The sequence below is a fragment of the Oryctolagus cuniculus genome, chromosome 7 (assembly GCF_964237555.1).
Source record: "Oryctolagus cuniculus chromosome 7, mOryCun1.1, whole genome shotgun sequence".
Taxonomy (NCBI): Eukaryota; Metazoa; Chordata; class Mammalia; order Lagomorpha; family Leporidae; genus Oryctolagus; species Oryctolagus cuniculus.
Window position 1 is genome coordinate 128,975,803 of NC_091438.1, and position 16,555 is coordinate 128,992,357.

Sequence of the window (16,555 nt, forward strand, 5' to 3'; positions counted from 1 at the left end):
TAAGAAAAAAGAAATATAAAACACTCAACTAAGAGTGAGTGTTAAACCCAGACATTAGGTCGCTGATTGCGTTGCCCGCACATCATGTCGAAGAGCCTAGTTCAAGTTCCAGCTACTCAGCTTCCAATCCACCTTCCTGCTAATGTGCATCCTGGGAAACTACAGGTTATGGCTCAAGTACTTGGGTCCCTGCCACCTGTGTGGGAGACTCAGATCGAGTTCTGCATTCCTAGCTTTATCTAGGCCCAGCTGTAACTATTGCAGGAAATTGGGGGAGTGAACCACTAGATGGAAGACCTCTTTCCATCTCTTTCTCTCTCTCACTCTGTCCTACTGCCTTTCAAATAAAATTTAAAATGAATAAATTTTTTTATTTAAAAATATTTACTTATTTATTTGAAAGGCAGAGTTACAGAGAAAGAGAAAGAGACAGACAGAGAGAGAGAGATCTTCCATCCACTAGTTCACTATCCAAATGGCCACAATAGCCAGGGCTGGGCCAGGCTAGAGCTAGGAGCCTGGAACTCCATGCAGGTCTCCTACTTGGGGACCAAGTTATTGGGTCACCTGCTACTGCTTTCCCAGGCACAATAGCTGAAAGCTAAATTGGAATTGGAGCAGCTGTGGCGCTGGCGCTGTGGTGTAGGTTAATCCTCTTCCCATGCCAACATACCACATGGGCACCGATTGTAGTCCTGGCTGCTCCACTTCCAATACAGCTCCCTGCTATGGCCAGAGAAAGCAGTGGAAGATGGCCCAAGTCCTTGGGTCCCTGCATCTACATGGGAGAGCCAGAAGAAACTCCTGGCTCCTGGTTTGGATCAGCCATCTAGCCGTTGCAGCCATATGGGGTTGAACCAGTGGATGGAAGACCTTTCTCTCTCTCCCTCTCATTATCTGTAAGTCTACCTCTCAAATAAATAAATAAAATCTTCAAAAAAAAAAAAAAAGAAAGAAAGAAAGAAAAGGAAGTGGAGCAGCCAGGACTTGATTGGTGTTCATATGCGATGTTGGCATTGCAGGCAGTAGCCCCTAAAACTTGTGTTCAAATGCTCAATTAAAACCACATGCACGGCCGGTGCCATGGCTCACTAGGCTAATCCTCTGCCTTGCAGCACCAGCACACCGGGTTCTAGTCCTGATCGGGGTGCCGGATTCTGTCCCGGTTGCCCCTCTTCCAGGCCAGCTCTCTGCTGTGGCCCGGGAGTGCAGTGGAGGACGGCCCAAGTCCTTGGGCCCTGCACCCACGTGGGAGACCAGGATAAGTACCTGGCTCCTGCCATCGGATCAGCGCGGTGCGCCAGCCACAGCGGCCATTGGAGGGTGAACCAACGGCAAAAAGGAAGACCTTTCTCTCTGTCTCTCTCACTGTCCACTCTGCCTGTAAAAAAATTAAAAAAAAAAAAAAAAAAAAGCACACACACACACACACAAAGGTAGAAGACAAAAGTAGAAAACGGTAACAAAGAATCATATCTTAATAGAGCTGTTAAGGCCAGCGCCATGGCTCAATAGGCTAATCTTCCACCTGCGGCGCCAGCACACTGGGTTCTAGTCCCGGTTGGGGTGCTGGATTCTGTCTCGGTTGCTCCTTTTCCAGTCTCTGCTGTGGCCCGGGAGTGCAGTGGAGGATGGCCCAAGTGCTTGGGCCCTGCACCCACATGGGAGACCAGGAGAAGCACCTGGCTCCTGGTGCAGTGGAGGATGGCCCCAGTGCTTGGGCCCTGCACCCACATGGGAGACCAGGAGAAGCACCTGGCTCCTGGCTTCAGATCAGCACAGTGCGTCGGCCGTAACGCGCCAGCCGCAGCAGCCACTGGGGGGTGAACCAACAGAAAAAGGAAGACCTTTCTCTCTGTCTGTCTCTCTCACTGTCCACTCTGCCTGTCAAAAAAAAAAAAAATAGAGCTGTTAAAAAAAGAATAACAAATATGATAGATAGTAACCCAGCTACGATCTTGCACTTGATAACAATGTTTCAGTCAGCTGTGGACTGGACTGTGTATATCACAGTGGTCCCATAAGATCATATCACAGGGCCAGCACCATGGCACAGTAGGTTAATCCTCCTCCTGCAGCACAGGCATCCTATATGGGTGCCAGTTCTAGTCCTGGCTGCTCCTCTTCCAATCCAGCTCCCTGATAATGTGCCTGGGAAAGCAGTGGAGGATGGTCCAAGTACTTAGGCCCTTGCACTTACGTGGGAGATCCAGAAGAAGCACTTGGCTCCTGGCTTCAGATCAGCACAGCTCTGGCCATTGTAGCCATTTGGGGAGTGAACCAACAGACGGAAGACCTTTCTCTGTCTCTCCCTCTCACTGTCTGTAACTCTACCTCTCAAATAAGTAAATAAATAAAAATCTTTGAAAAAAAATCATATCACCTAGCAGCTTTATAGTCATCTTAGTCTGTGTAAATACACTATGATGTTTGTTCAATGACAAAATCATATAACAATGTGTTTCTCAGAACTTATTCCATCTTTAAGTGACATATTGATTATATATTTTTAAAATATTTATTTATTGTTTACTTGAAAGTCAGAGCTACACAGAGAGAGAAGGAGAGGCAGAGAGAGAAAGAGAGAGAGAGAGAGAGAGAGAGAGAGAGAGAGAGAGAGAGGTCTTCCATCCACTGGTTCACTCCCCAATTAGTCACAACAGCCAGAGCTGCGCCAATCCGAAGCCAGGAGCCAGGAGCTTCCTCCAGGTCTCCCACACGGGTGCAGGGGCCCAAGGACTTGGGCCATCTTCTACTCTTTCCCAGGCACATTAGCAGGGAGCTGGATTGTAAGTAAAGTGGCCAGGACTCAAACCGATGCTCATACGGGATGCTGGCACTGCAGGCGGAAGCTTAACCTTCTACTCCACAGCTCCAGTCCTGAAGACAAATCCTGTAGTCTGAAAACCAGTACTGGCAAATTTGAGCTCAATAATGCCATAACTCACTGGAAATAATTACTATCTGTAGACTACTTCATCCAGCAACAGCAGCTCATATGCATTTCACCAAGAAAGAGCACTTTCTGAGCTATAAAACACACCTTAACAAATTTAAAAAACAGAAACCATGGAATGTTGCTCTTAGGCCACAATTCAACTAGATGGAGATAACTAAAAGCTACATAATCTCTAAGTATGTAGAGTTTAATGTATCTATTTTTCCTTTCACAATTAATCAATGTTTTGTGGGGTGAACCTTTGAGGCTATGTTACTTTCACCCACTAGTTTCAGTATGCTTGCCTGAATTGGTTATCACTATTATGGCTCCTGGAGGGTGGTTTCCTAGTTACACCATTCTTTCTCATTTATTAGTTGGCATTCAACTGTAAGGAAGAGCTTGTCAGCATGGCCTCATGGATTCCTGTCTTAGTGGATCAGAATCCATTACTCTCATTATTTTGGTGCTCAAATTGTCCCACATTTCGCCAGTGGGAGCCCCCTCAAACTATCTCCTATATTCTTTTGCCATGTCACCATCACTCTCCAAGTACTAACCTGATTTTTGTCATAAACCATTCCAAGCTCATGTTGTATGTTCCCAGCCTTAGCCTTGGAGCCCTGGGTCCTTTTGGTGTGGATTTGGAAACCTGATCTAGGCACTAGATGAGCTCACTGTTGCAGAGTGGTTTCTGTTTTTAGACTGTCAGATGGCACAGTGAGGAAACCTATATGTACAAGTGCACACACACAAGTGTGTACAAACCACTGGTTCATATTACCACTTCCAGCTGTAATCTAGTTCCGCAAGGTCCGTCCTAGTCTTTCCCCTTCTGGAACACTCAGGAGAAGAAGTTTCAAAATCTGTAACTCACACCACTGCAAACCAACCAACCAAACAACAACAACAACAAAACCATATTAAGACCTCAGCATATCTCTTTTTCTCTGACTGGATGGTAGGTACTTGAAATTCTGTGTTCAAATGTTACTGCTTCCAGAGGTGGGCAGTGTGTCAGTTAGGAGACCACGTGGGATACCTACGTCCCATACTGAAGCACTTGGGTCCGAGTCCCAGTTCTGTTTCCCATCCAGCTTCATGCTAACGTGCACCCTGGAAGAAAGAAGGTGATGATTTAAGTACATGGGCCCCTGCCTCCTGCATAAGAGACACGGGTGGAGTTCTGGACCCTGACTTCAGCCTGGCCCAGCTCCGGCTGTGGTGGGCATTTTGGTAGTGAACCAGTTGGTGTTGCATTTCAAATAGAATACAACAGAAATGAATACTTACAAGTTATTCATTTCATTTGCTTCTTTGCATTCCATTACAGGGTTCCCCCTTCCCCTTTCTCAATGTTTGTTTGTGTTTAGAATATAAAATATTAACATGGTTCTAAAACTCAGACCCACACCAAGAAAAATCCACTCAACAGAGTAACTGTCCCCTTTCCCACACTGGTGTCCTGCTTCCTTCCCCACATTCATCCCAGCCCATCCTACAGACCAGGGGCCATGCGTTTCTCATGTCTCCATTCTATTGCTTTTGCCCCAGTGGACAGATAGATGCATGCATGCTTTCTTGTTTTCTTTTGGCTATAAAGTAGCATTCTATATGTATTCTTTTTGTACTTTGCCTTTTCCACGTAACAACATATTCTGGAAATCACTCTAATGGTGCCTATGGGTTCTTTCTTATAGTTGCATAGTACTCCTTTGTGTGAATGTACCATGGTTTATTCACTCACTTTCCTAAGTATGACATTGGGATCACTTCCAGTGTTTTGCCATTAGTAACAATTCTGTAGTGAATAGCCTTGTCCAGTAAGTATTTTTGTGTTGTTGGAGGCATGTCTTCTAAAAGTGGGATAGATGGATTGAAGGAAAATGCATACGTAGTTGTGTTAGGTATTGCTGATTTCCCCTTCATCAAGGTGTTAGCAGTTTGCATGCCCACTGGCAGAGGACAAGAGAATCTGTTCCCCACAACCACACCGACAGAACACAACACGTCACACATTTTTTCATTGTTGCCAATCATCTAGTGGATGAGAAACAGTATCTTGGAGTAGATTTGCACTTCTTACCTTGTGAATGAGATTGAACATCTTTTATATGTTTTTGTGAATTGTTTATTTAAATCTTTTGCCCATAGTTCTAAAAGTTTTTTTATTTAAAGATGTATTTATTTACTTGAGAGTCAGAGTTACAGAAGGAGAGAGGGAGAGACAGACAGAGAGAGAGAGAGAGAGAGTCTTCCATCCACTGGTTCACTCCCTAAATGGCTACAACAGCTGGAGCCAAGCAGATCTGAAGCCAGGATCTACCAGGTTCTTCTGGGTCTCCCACGCAGGTGCAGGAGCCTAAGCACTTGGGCCATTTTCCACTGCTTTCCCAGGCCCTAGCGGAGAGCTGGATGGGAAGTGGAGCAGCTGGGACTTGAACCAGTGTCTACATGGGATGCCGGCACCACAGGCAGATGGATAACCTGCTACACCTTGGCGCCATTCCCTCTAATAGATTCTTGTTCTTATTTGCTTCAAATTTTTTTTTCATTTAATGTATACCCTTCCTTTTAGAAATATTTATTTATCTGAGAGTCAGAGAGAGACAGACAGAAATAGGCAGAGAGCTCCCATCTGTTGATTCACTCCTCAAATGCCCATACAGGGCTGCCTAGCAGGAGCCAGGAACTGGGAACTCCATCCAGCTCTCCCATCTTGGGGGCAGAGACCCAGCTGCTTGAGCCATCACTGCTGCTTCCCAAGGTGCACATTAGCAGGAAGCTGGATTTGGGAGCATAGGCAGGACTTGAACCCAAGAACTTGAACATGGGATGCAAGCATCCTAACTGGTATCCTAACCAGCCTCTTGACTGCCTGGCCAAATGCTCACCCCCAAAATGCATACAATTCCTTAAAGGAAATTAATAATGATGACAATATGTCTCTTTCAGTTTTCACACATAGAAATACTCTTTGAGAGGGGCCAGTGCTGTGGTGCAGTGACCTAAGCCTCCGCTTGCAGGGCCGGCATCCCATGTGGGCACCAGTTCGTGTCCCTTGTGCTGCTTTTGCAATCCAGCTCTCTGCTATGGCCTGGGAAAGCAGTAGAAGATGGTCCAAGTCCTTGTGTCCCTGCACCTGTGTGGGAAGACCCGGAGGAAGCTCCAGGCTCCTGGCTTCAGGTAAGCCCAACTCCGGCTGTTATGGCCATTTGGGGAGAGAACCAGCAGATAGAAGATCCCTCTCTCTCTGCCTCTGCCTCTCTCTGTCTCCAACTCTGCCTTTCAAATAAATAAATAAAAATCTTAAAAAAAAAAAAAAAGAAAAGAAAAAAGAAATACTCTTTGGGGCCAGCGCTGTGGCTTAGCAGGTTAAGCTGCCATCTACAGTGCCAGTGTCCCACGTGGGTGCTGGTTCTAGTCCTGGCTGTTCCACTTCCAATCCAGTTCCCTTCTAATGTGCCTGAGAAAGCAGCTTAAGATGGCCCAAATGCTTGGGCCTCTGCCACCCAGGTGGAAGACCCAGAATAAGCTCCTGGTTCTTGGTTTTGGCTGGCCCAGCCCCACCCATTTTGGCCATTTGGGGAGTGAGCCATTAAATGGAAAATCTGTCTCTCCCTCTCTCTCTGTAATTTTGGCTTTCAAATAAATAAATTTAAAAAAAATACTCTTCATTTCTACATTTTAGATGAAAATTCATGTAGGATTTAAAATTTGGTAAACTGTAAAATTGTAAAATTGATGTAACTATTTCCAAATTAAGTCTATCAGATATTTAATTATCAGAAACCATTTTTAAATGGTTGAGAGGAGCTAGCCTTGTGGTGTAGCATGCTGAGACTGGTATTCCATATGGGCACCAACTCATGTCACCACTGCTCCATTTCCACTTCAGCTCCCTGCTAATGCGACGTGCCTAGGAAAGCAGAAGAAAGTGGCCCAAGTCCTTGGGTCCCACCCCCCACATGGGAGACCCAGAAGAAGCTTCTGGTTGCTGACTTTGGATCAGCTCAGCTCCTGCCATTGAGGCCATTTAGGGAGTGAACTAGCAGATGGAAAAATCTTTCTCTCTCTCTTTGCCTTTCGAATAAGTAAATAAATCTTAAGAATAAATGGTTGGGGCTGGTGCCGCGGCTCACTAGGCTAATCCTCCGCCTTGCGGCGCCAGCACACTGGGTTCTAGTCCCTGTCGGGGCGCCGGATTCTGTCCCGGTTGCCCCTCTTCCAGGTCAGCTCTCTGCTGTGGCCAGGGAGTGCAGTGGAGGATGGCCCAAGTGCTTGGGCCCTGCACCCTATGGGAGACCAGGAGAAGCACCTGGCTCCTGCCATCGGATCAGCACGGTGCGCCGGCCGCAGCGCGCCGGCCGCGGCGGCCATTGGAGGGTGAGCCAACGGCAAAGGAAGACCTTTCTCTCTGTCTCTCTCACTGTCCACTCTGCCTGTCAAAAAAAAAAAAATTCTTGTATCAGAGAGAAATGGCAAATAATAAAAACCACACACTGCCTCAATAGCAACTTTCTATTTTTTCATTTTGATATAAAAGCATCAAAAGAAAACCTGTAGACTTAACTAATTGCCCTCGCCAAAGTCTGTGATCTAGCTTGCTAAACTCTGCCAGTAGGGGGAGTGCCCCTGCTGCCCATCAGCCACAGGACCAACACCACAGCGATGAAGCCTCCGATGCTTTGACAAAGAATATACAAGAAGAGGACACACGTATGCTTTTTAAAAAGATTTGTTAATTTATTTGAAAAGAAGAGTTAGAGAGAGAGACACACACACACAGAAATAGATAGATCTCCCATCCACTGATTCACTCCCCAAATGGCTGCAACAGTTGGAGCTGGGCTGATCCAAAGCCAGGAGCCAGGAGCTTCTTCCAGGCCTCCACATGAGTGCAGGAGCCCAAGCACTTGGACCATCCTCCACTGCTTTCCCAGACCATTAGCAGGGAGCTGGATCAGAAGTGGAGCAGCCAGGACAGGTGCTGTGGCGCAGTGGGTTAAAGCCCTGGCCTGAAGTGCCGGTTCTAGTCCCAGCTGCTCCTCCTCAGATCCAGCTCTGCTGTGGCCTGCAAAAGCAGTAGAAGATGGCCCAAGTCTTTGGGCCCCTGCACCTACGTGGGAGACCTGGAGGAAGCTCCTGGTGCAGCTCTGGCCATTATAGCCATCTGGGGAGTGATGCCAGTGGATGGAATAAATAAATAAAATAAATATTAAAAAAAAAGAAGTGGAGCAGCCAATACTTGAATCGGTGCCCATATGGGATGCTGCTATACCACAGCGCTGGCCCTTAAACAATAAATCTTGAAAAAAGGGGGAGGGGCTGGTGCTGTGGTGTAGTGGATAAAGCTGCCGTCTGCAGTGCCAGCATCCCAAATGGGTTCCAGTTCAATACTCGGCTGCTCCACTTCTGACCCAAAGAATTTAGGAGTTTGTGCCAGAATGGGACAAAGATCAAATATATATTATGCAATATAACACATACACAAAATAATTTTTATGAATTTTTTAGTTATTTTAAAAACTGGGACCAGTGCTGTAAACTGGTAAAACTGTTGCCTGTAGTGCTGGCATCCCACATGGGCACCGGTTCTGATCCTGACTGCTCCACTTCCAATCCAGCTCTCTGCTATGACCTGGGAAAACAGTAGAAGACGGCCCAAGTCCTTGGGCTCAAGTGCACCCACGTGGGAAACCCAGAAGAAGCTCCTGGCTCCTGGCTTCGGATCAGCCTAGCTTTGACCATTGTGGCCATTTGGGGAATTAGTCAGTGAATGGAAGATCTCTTTCTCTTTCTCTCTGCCTCTCTGTAACTCTGCCTTTCAAATAAATAAATACATCTTTAAAGATTATTTTTAAAACTATAGCTTACAAAAGTAATCCAGTATTATTAATTAGAGAGGTTTTGAAGAATTTTCAATGTTTATTTATATATTTTTATCTTTTTGAAAGGCAAAGGGACAGAGAAATAGGAGAGGGAGAGAGATTTTCCGTCCACTGGTTCACACCCCAAATGCTCACAACAACCAAGGCTGGGCCAGGCCGAAGTCAGGAGCCAAGAATTCCATCTGTGTCCTCTATGTGGGTGGCAGGGGCCTAAGCACTTGAGTCATCATCAGCTGGCTCCCAGGGTGCATCAAGAAAGCGAGGTCAGAAGCAGAGTGGCTGGGACTCAAACAGCATTGAGATATTGGAGGCAGGAGATCCCAGAGAGGCGTAACCCCCTGTGCACAGCGCTCACCCCTTGAGCTCTGTTTTAATCAGCAGTGGACCAGTCTCCTCTCAGACCTTTCCCTTCCCAGTGTCTTCCGGTCTGTTTCTGCAGTTTATTGTCCCACAGGAACTTTAGCAACTTGCTGACACTCTGAAAGGATCACAGTTAAACTGACGAGCCACCTCAGGGAGAGCTGATATTGTGTTAGATTGGATCAATCATCCTGTCCAAAACCAAGGGATTTCTTATAATTTCATGTGTTCCAGGAGTTTTCAAGTTTTTTCACATGAACTCTGCCATTTGTTTTTCCTTTTTAAAGATTTATTTATTTATTTGAAAGTCAGAATTACAGAGAGAGAGGGAGAGACAGACAGAGATCTTCCATCTGCTGTTTCACTCCCCAAATGGCTGCGATGGCCAGGGATGGGTCAGGCCAAAACTAGGAGCCAGGAGGTTTATCTGGGTCTCCCACATGGGTGCAGGGGCCCAAGGACTTAGGTCATCTTCTTCTGCCTTCCCAGGTGCATTAGCAGGGAGGTGGATCAGAAGAGGAGCAGCTGGGACTCAGACTGGTGCCTGTATGGGATGTTGGCACTGCAGACAGTGGCTTTACCCACTGTTGCCACAGTGCCGGCCCCTGTAATATTCTTATTAAGTTTATTCCTAAGTGTTTCATCTTCTTTGTTGCTATTGAAAATGTTTTTCTGAGTGCATTACTTACCTCGACTGGGGACAGTAACCGGGACCTGCCATCAGCTTCTGTCTTCCCCGCCCTTACCGCCCAACCCATAGCCACCATGTGTGAGTGCATCTCCATCCAGGTCGGCCAGTTTGGTGTCCAGATTGGCAATGCCTGTTGGGAGCTCTACTGCTTGGAACACAGCATCCAGCCCAATGGCCAGATACCAAGTGACAAGATCATTGTGGGAGGAGATGATCCCTTCAACACCTTGCCCAGGGCAGTGTTTGTAGACCTGGAGCCCAAGGTCATCGAGGAGGTTCGCATTGGCACCCAGCACCAGCTCTTCCACCTGAGCAGCTCATCACAGGCAAGGAAGATGCTGCCAATAACCATGCCCGCGGGCACTACCCCGTTAGCAAGATCATTGACCTCATCCTGGACTGCATTCAGAAGCTTCCTGCAGGGCTTCTTGGTTTTCTACAGCTTTGGTGGGGGAACTAGTTCTGGGTTCACCTCTCTGCTGATGGAACTCCTCTATGTATTTTTTTTTAAGATTTATTTATTTACTTGAGAGTCAGAGTTACACAGAGAGAGGAGAGGCAGAGAGAGAGAGAGAGAGAGAGAGAGAGAGAGGTCTTCTATCCACTAGTTCACTCCCTAAATGGCTGCAACTGCTGGAGCTGCGCTGATCCAAAGCCAGGAGCCAGGAGTTTCTTCTGGGTCTCCCAGGTGGGTGCGGGGGCCCAAGCACTTGGGCTATCTTCTACTGTTTTCCCAGGACACAGCAGAGAGCTGGATCGGAAGTAGAGCAGCCAGGACTCAAACCAGCACCCATATGGGATGCCAGCACCTCAGGCGGCAGCTTTACCCACTACGCCACAGCACGGACCTCAGGGCCCACAAGTTTGACCTGATGCATGCCAAGTGTGCCTTTGTTCACTGGTATGTGGGGGAGGGGATGAAGGAGGGAGAGTTTTCTGAAGCTTGTGAGGCCATGGCTGCCCTGGAGAAGGATTACGAGGAGGTTGGTGTGGATGCTGTTGCAGGTGAGGGAGAGGAGAAAGGAGAGGAAGGCTCATTTCCCTTTCCTTTCAGCCCTCGGCATGTCACACTCCCTGAACTTCAGCTTCCACGTTAGCTGATGGCCCTCAGACGTCTGGCTACATTGTCTTCACTCAGCTGTGATCATGTCTGTCTGCTCCATGTGTACCTGTAAGATACTTCCACCATGTCTGAAAGCAAACGCTTTAAGAAGAAAGAAAATGTTTTTTCTCTACCACCCACGAAATATTATTTATATGCTTGATGACTATTCATTTCTGCCTGTTAATTTTGTACCCTGCTATCTTAGTGAATTCTTATACTGAGTTAGTTTTATTATTAAATTTCAAGGGTTTTCCAGGAATACCATTAAATCAAGCTGCAAATGAAGACAGTTTTATGCTTTCACTTCCAATTCTTCTTTTTATTTTTACTTTTTAAAAAAGACATTTACTTATTTGAAAGGCAGACTAACAGAGAGAATGAGAGACTGAGAGAAAGGTCTTCCATCAGCTTTCCCCCAAATGACTGCCACAACCGGGGCTGGGCCAGGCCAAAGCCAGGAGCCAGGCACTTCATCCAGGCCTCCTACGAGGGTGGCAGGTGCCAGGGACTTGGGCCATCTTCCACTGCTTTCCCAGGCACATTAACAGGAAGCTGGATCAGAAGTGGAGCAGCCAGGATTCGAACCGGTGCCCATATAGGATGCCGGTGATGCAGGGCTGCAGGCTGGGGCTTTAACCTGCTGTGCCACAGCCCCAGTTTATTATTTTTTAAAGATTTGTTTATTTATTTGAAAGGCAGAATTACAGAGAGAAAGAGAGAACCTCCCCCCGGGTGGGGGGCTCTTCCATCCACTGATTCACTCCCCAAATGGCCACAACAACCAGGGCTGAGTCAGAAACTCATCCGGGTCTCCCACATGGGTGGCAGGGTCCCAAGCACTTGGGTATCCTCTTCCACCTTTGCATGTGCACAAGCAAGGAGCTGAATCACAAATGGAGCAGCCAGGACAACCCTAGGGGATGCAAATGTCACAAGCTGGGGCTTACCCTCTGGGCCACAATGCCAGCTCCCCAAAAAATATTTAATACAGAGGACATACTATGTATCTGTTATGTGCTGTATGCATATCTGTTCTGCATCCATTAAAAGAGTAAGCTTTTTTCACCTCCCCCAAATAATTTTTGCCCTGTTGGAGTCAATGTTATTCCTGTTGAGAATGAATGCCCTAGAATAAAGTAACATAAACTCACGCTTAGGAACTTAACATATACCTCAGAAAGATTACAATGATCCACAGGTAATTTTTTTTTCTTTAAAAGATTTGTTTATTTATTTGAAAGACAGAGTTACACAGAGAGAGAAGGAGAGGCAGAGAGAGAGAGAAAGGTCTTCTATCCACTGGTTCACTCCCCAGTTGGCCTCAACGAAGCCAGGAGCCAGCAGCTTCTTCCAGGTCTCCCACGCAAGTGCAGGGGCCCAAGGACTTGGGCCATCTTCCACTGCCTTCCCAGGCCACAGCAGAGAGCTGGATCGAAGTGGAGCAGCTGGGACTCGAACTGGCGCCCTTATGCTGGCACTGCAGGTGGTGGCTTTACCCGCTGCGCCACAGCACCGGCCCCCATGTATGTCTTTAAATGCTGAGCATCTTTGTGGTACTTACAATCACCCCTTTAAAAGATGATTAATTCTATCACCTCTCCCTTTTTGGGCTTTATTTCTGCTGATTTGACTCCTGTTTGTGGGTCTGACTTTTCTGTTTCTTCATACGTCTGACTTTGATTAGTATGAATTTTATACTGTTGACTCACTGGATTTTGTTATCTTCCTTTAAAGAAATCTGAGTTTTGTTCTGGTGGGTAGAAAAGAGACCCGGAAGAAGATCCTGGTTCTTGGTTTCAAATCGGCTCAGCTCTGGCCATTGTGGCCATTTGGGGAGTGAACAAGCAACGTAAGACCTCTCTCTCTCTCTCTCTGTCTCTTCCTCTCTCTGTAAATCTGCCTCTCAAATAAATAAGTTAATTTTTTGAAAGAAGATATTTAAACAACAGGGCCTGCATTGCAGCTCAGCAGGGACACCCACATGGACCAGCGGTTTTCCCAAATACCACTTGGTGTTTTCTATTTGTAGAATCAGATTTTCATTTTAAAAAATTTTATTTTGGGGCCAGTGCTGTGGCGTAGCAGGTAAAGCTACCGCCTGTGGCACCAGCTTCTTATATGAGCACTGGTTCCAGACTTGGTTGCTCCACTTCTGATCCAGCTCTCTGCTATGGCCTGGGAAAGCAGTAGAAGATGGCCCAAGTCCTTGGGCCCCTGTACCCGCATGGGAGACCCAGAATAAGCTCCTGGCTCCTGGCTTCAGATCGGTGCAGCTCTGGCCATTGCGGCCATTTGGGGAGTGAACCTGCAGATGGAAGACCTCTCTCTCTCTCTCTGCTTCTGCCTCTCTGTCACTCTGCCTTTTGAATAAATAAAATAAATTTTTAGATAAAAATAGATTTTTAGATAGGCAGAGTGACAGAGAGAGACAGAGACAGAGAGAAAAAGAAATCTTTATCTGGGGGTTTATTCCTCCAATGCCCCAGGGCTGGGCCTGGCTGAAGCCAGGAGCCTGGAAGTCCATCTGGGTCTCCCATGTGGGTGGCAGGGGCCCAAGTATTGAACCATCTTCTGCCGCCTTCTCTGGCACATTAACAGGGAGTTGGCTTGGCAGCAGAGAGCCAGGACTCAGGCCAGCACTCTGACCCGGGACGCCAGTGTCACGGGCGGTGGTTTAATTCTGAGTCACAACGCCGGCCAGATCACTTACTTCCAGATCACTTTCTCGAATTATAATTTCAAGTACTAGTTCTGGTCAGTTGTTTGTTCATTCTTCATCAGGGCTTCCAATTATATTCATACCATTTCTTCCTGCCTGCCTTCCACTTCGACAACTTTCACTCTGGCCCCTTTTAGCTCTGCAGAAAAACAACAGCTGCCAAACTGATAAGGAGATTGCTTCCAAAGGAGAACGTTGGAGCTATAGCAGATGCAGAAGAAATCTCTGAACTTCTCTCAGCTTTCTGTCACCCTCTCCGCCCTCGCCAGAGGGCTCCAGGCCCTGAGGTGCTGCCCTTGGCCGGGGGACTTTGCAAAGATCTGTGTAGGCCTCTGTCAGAACCTTCTTTTTATTTTTTTAATAAAGATTTATTTTATTTATTTGAAAGAGTTACAGAGAGAGGTAGAGACAGAGAGGTCTTCCATCTGCTGGTTCACTCCCCAGATGGCTGCAATGCTCTGATAAATGAGTATTTCTGAAATGATTTATCTTTTTATTCTTCCTTTATTTCAACGAACTCCTTTGAAGGCGGGAGAGAATGTCATTTTTTTTTTAAAGATTTATTTATTTATTTGAAAGAGTTACACAGAGAGAGAAGGAGAGGCAGAGAGAAAGAGAGAGAGAGAGAGAGAGAGAGGTCTTCCATCTGCAGGTTCACTCCCCAAATGGCTGCAATGGCCAGAGCTGCACCGATCTGAAGCCAGGAGCCAGGAGCTTCCTCCAGGTCTCCCACGTGGGTGCAGATGCCCAAGCACTTGGGCCATCTTCTACTGCTTTCCCAGGCCATAACAGAGAGCTGGATCGGAAGTGGAGCAGCTGGGACTCAAACCGGTGCCCATATGGGATGCTGGCACTGCAGGCAGTGGCCTTACCTGCTATGCCACAGTGCCAACCCCAGTCATTTCTGGTTTTAATCTTTGAATTGCTGTTTCAAGATAATTTTAATGCCCTCAAGTGTTTACTTGAAGACTGGTTTAGTGGATGATGCTGGTTTCTTCTATCTTTCTCAGGGGATGTGGAAATGTTCCTCACTTGAGCTATTTTGGTTCTCCTTTTCTATATTCTCACAGGAACTTTGTATCAGTTTTACCCATCTCATCTATTCATTTGTTGGAGTGGGCATGGTTCCCTAGATTCCTAGTCCAACAGTGCCCCCTGCTGTCAGCATAATGAAGTACAGTTTCTTAAATGCAGCAGTTCTCAAAGTATGGTCCTAAGGGTCCCCAGAGCCTTTCGGATAACTACAAAGTCAGAACAGTTTGCATAATAGTCCTAAGATGTAACTTGGATTTTTCACTCTCATTCTAAATGTGGAATTTTGTAGAAGCTGTGTGACATGTGATATTGAGATGGATTAAATGCAGTTGTGTGGATTTGAGACTCCAACTATCTTTGCTTTGACCAGATATGAAAGAGATTTGTGGGACTGGCACTGTGGTGTAGTGGGTAAAGCTTCTGCCTGCAGTGCCAACATCCCATATGGATGCCAGTTCAAATCTTAGCTGCTGCACTTCCAATCCAGTTCTCTGCAATGGCCTGGGAAAGCAGTAGAAGATGGCCCGAGTCCTTGGCCCCTGCACCTGCATTGGAGACCTGGAGGAAGCTCCTGGCTCCTGGCTTCGGATTGGCACAGATCCAGCCATTGTGGCCATCTGGGGAGTGAACCAGCAGATGGAAGATCTCTCTCTCTCTCTCTCTCTCTCTCTCTCTCTCTGCCTCTGCCTCTCTGTAACTGCCTTTCAAATAAATGAATACATCTGTTTTTAAAAAAGAGAGAGATTTGTAAAAACGTAAAATAATGCCATTCTCATGAAATTATTTGTTTTGGAAAGTGTGGCTATTTTTCATTAAAATTTGGTTATGTTAACATGTAATTGGTTTGTAACAGTTGCTTTTAAATAAATTTCTAAAATATTTTTAAAATTTCCACTTGAAGGAACTGGCGTTGTGGTATAACAGGTTACCCTGCTGCCTGCAACACTGGCATCACCTATTGGCACTAGTTCCTGTCCCGGCTGCTCCACTTCCAGTCCAGCTCCCTATTAATGTGCCTGGGAAAGCAGTGGAAGATGGCCCAAGTACTTGGGCTCCTGCTACCCATATGGGAGACATGGAGGAAGCTCCTGGCTCCTGGCTTTGGCCTGACCTAGCCCTGGCTGTTGCAGCCATTTGGGGGAGTGAACCAGCAGATAGACAATCTCTCTGTCTCTTCCTTTTTCTATAACTCTGCCTTTCTAAATAAATAAATCTTCAAATTTTTTCACTTTTTTTTTTTTTATTATTTGACAGATAGAGTTAGACAGTGAGAGAGAGACAGAGAGAAAGGTCTTCTTTCCTTTGGTTCACTCCCCAAATGGCCTCTACAGCCGGCACTGCACCGATCCGAAGCCAGGAGCCAGGTGCTTCCTCCTGGTCTCCCATGTAGGTGCAGGGCCCAAGCACTTGGGCCATCCTCTGCTGCCTTCCCAGGCCACAGCAGAGAGCTGGACTGGAAGAGGAGCAACCAGGACTAGAACCGGCACCGCAGGCGGAGGATTAGTCAGGTGAGCCACGGCACCGGCCAATTTTTTCACTTTTAATATTGACTATAATAAATGTTTATAGATGAGACCCACAAGTACCAAAGATATTTATGGAGTTTGAACGTTTTAAGTGTAGGAGCAACTGGGGTGGTGCAGCAGTTCAGCTGCCATCTGGATATCCACGTCCCACAGCAGAGCACCAACGTTCAAGTCCTGTCTCCTCTGCTTTCCTTAAGGAAAAAGAAGTATTCATTCATTTATTTGGATGGCAGCATGACAGAAAGATGGAGATCTAGCTGCCGGATCACTCTCCAGATGGCTGCAACAGC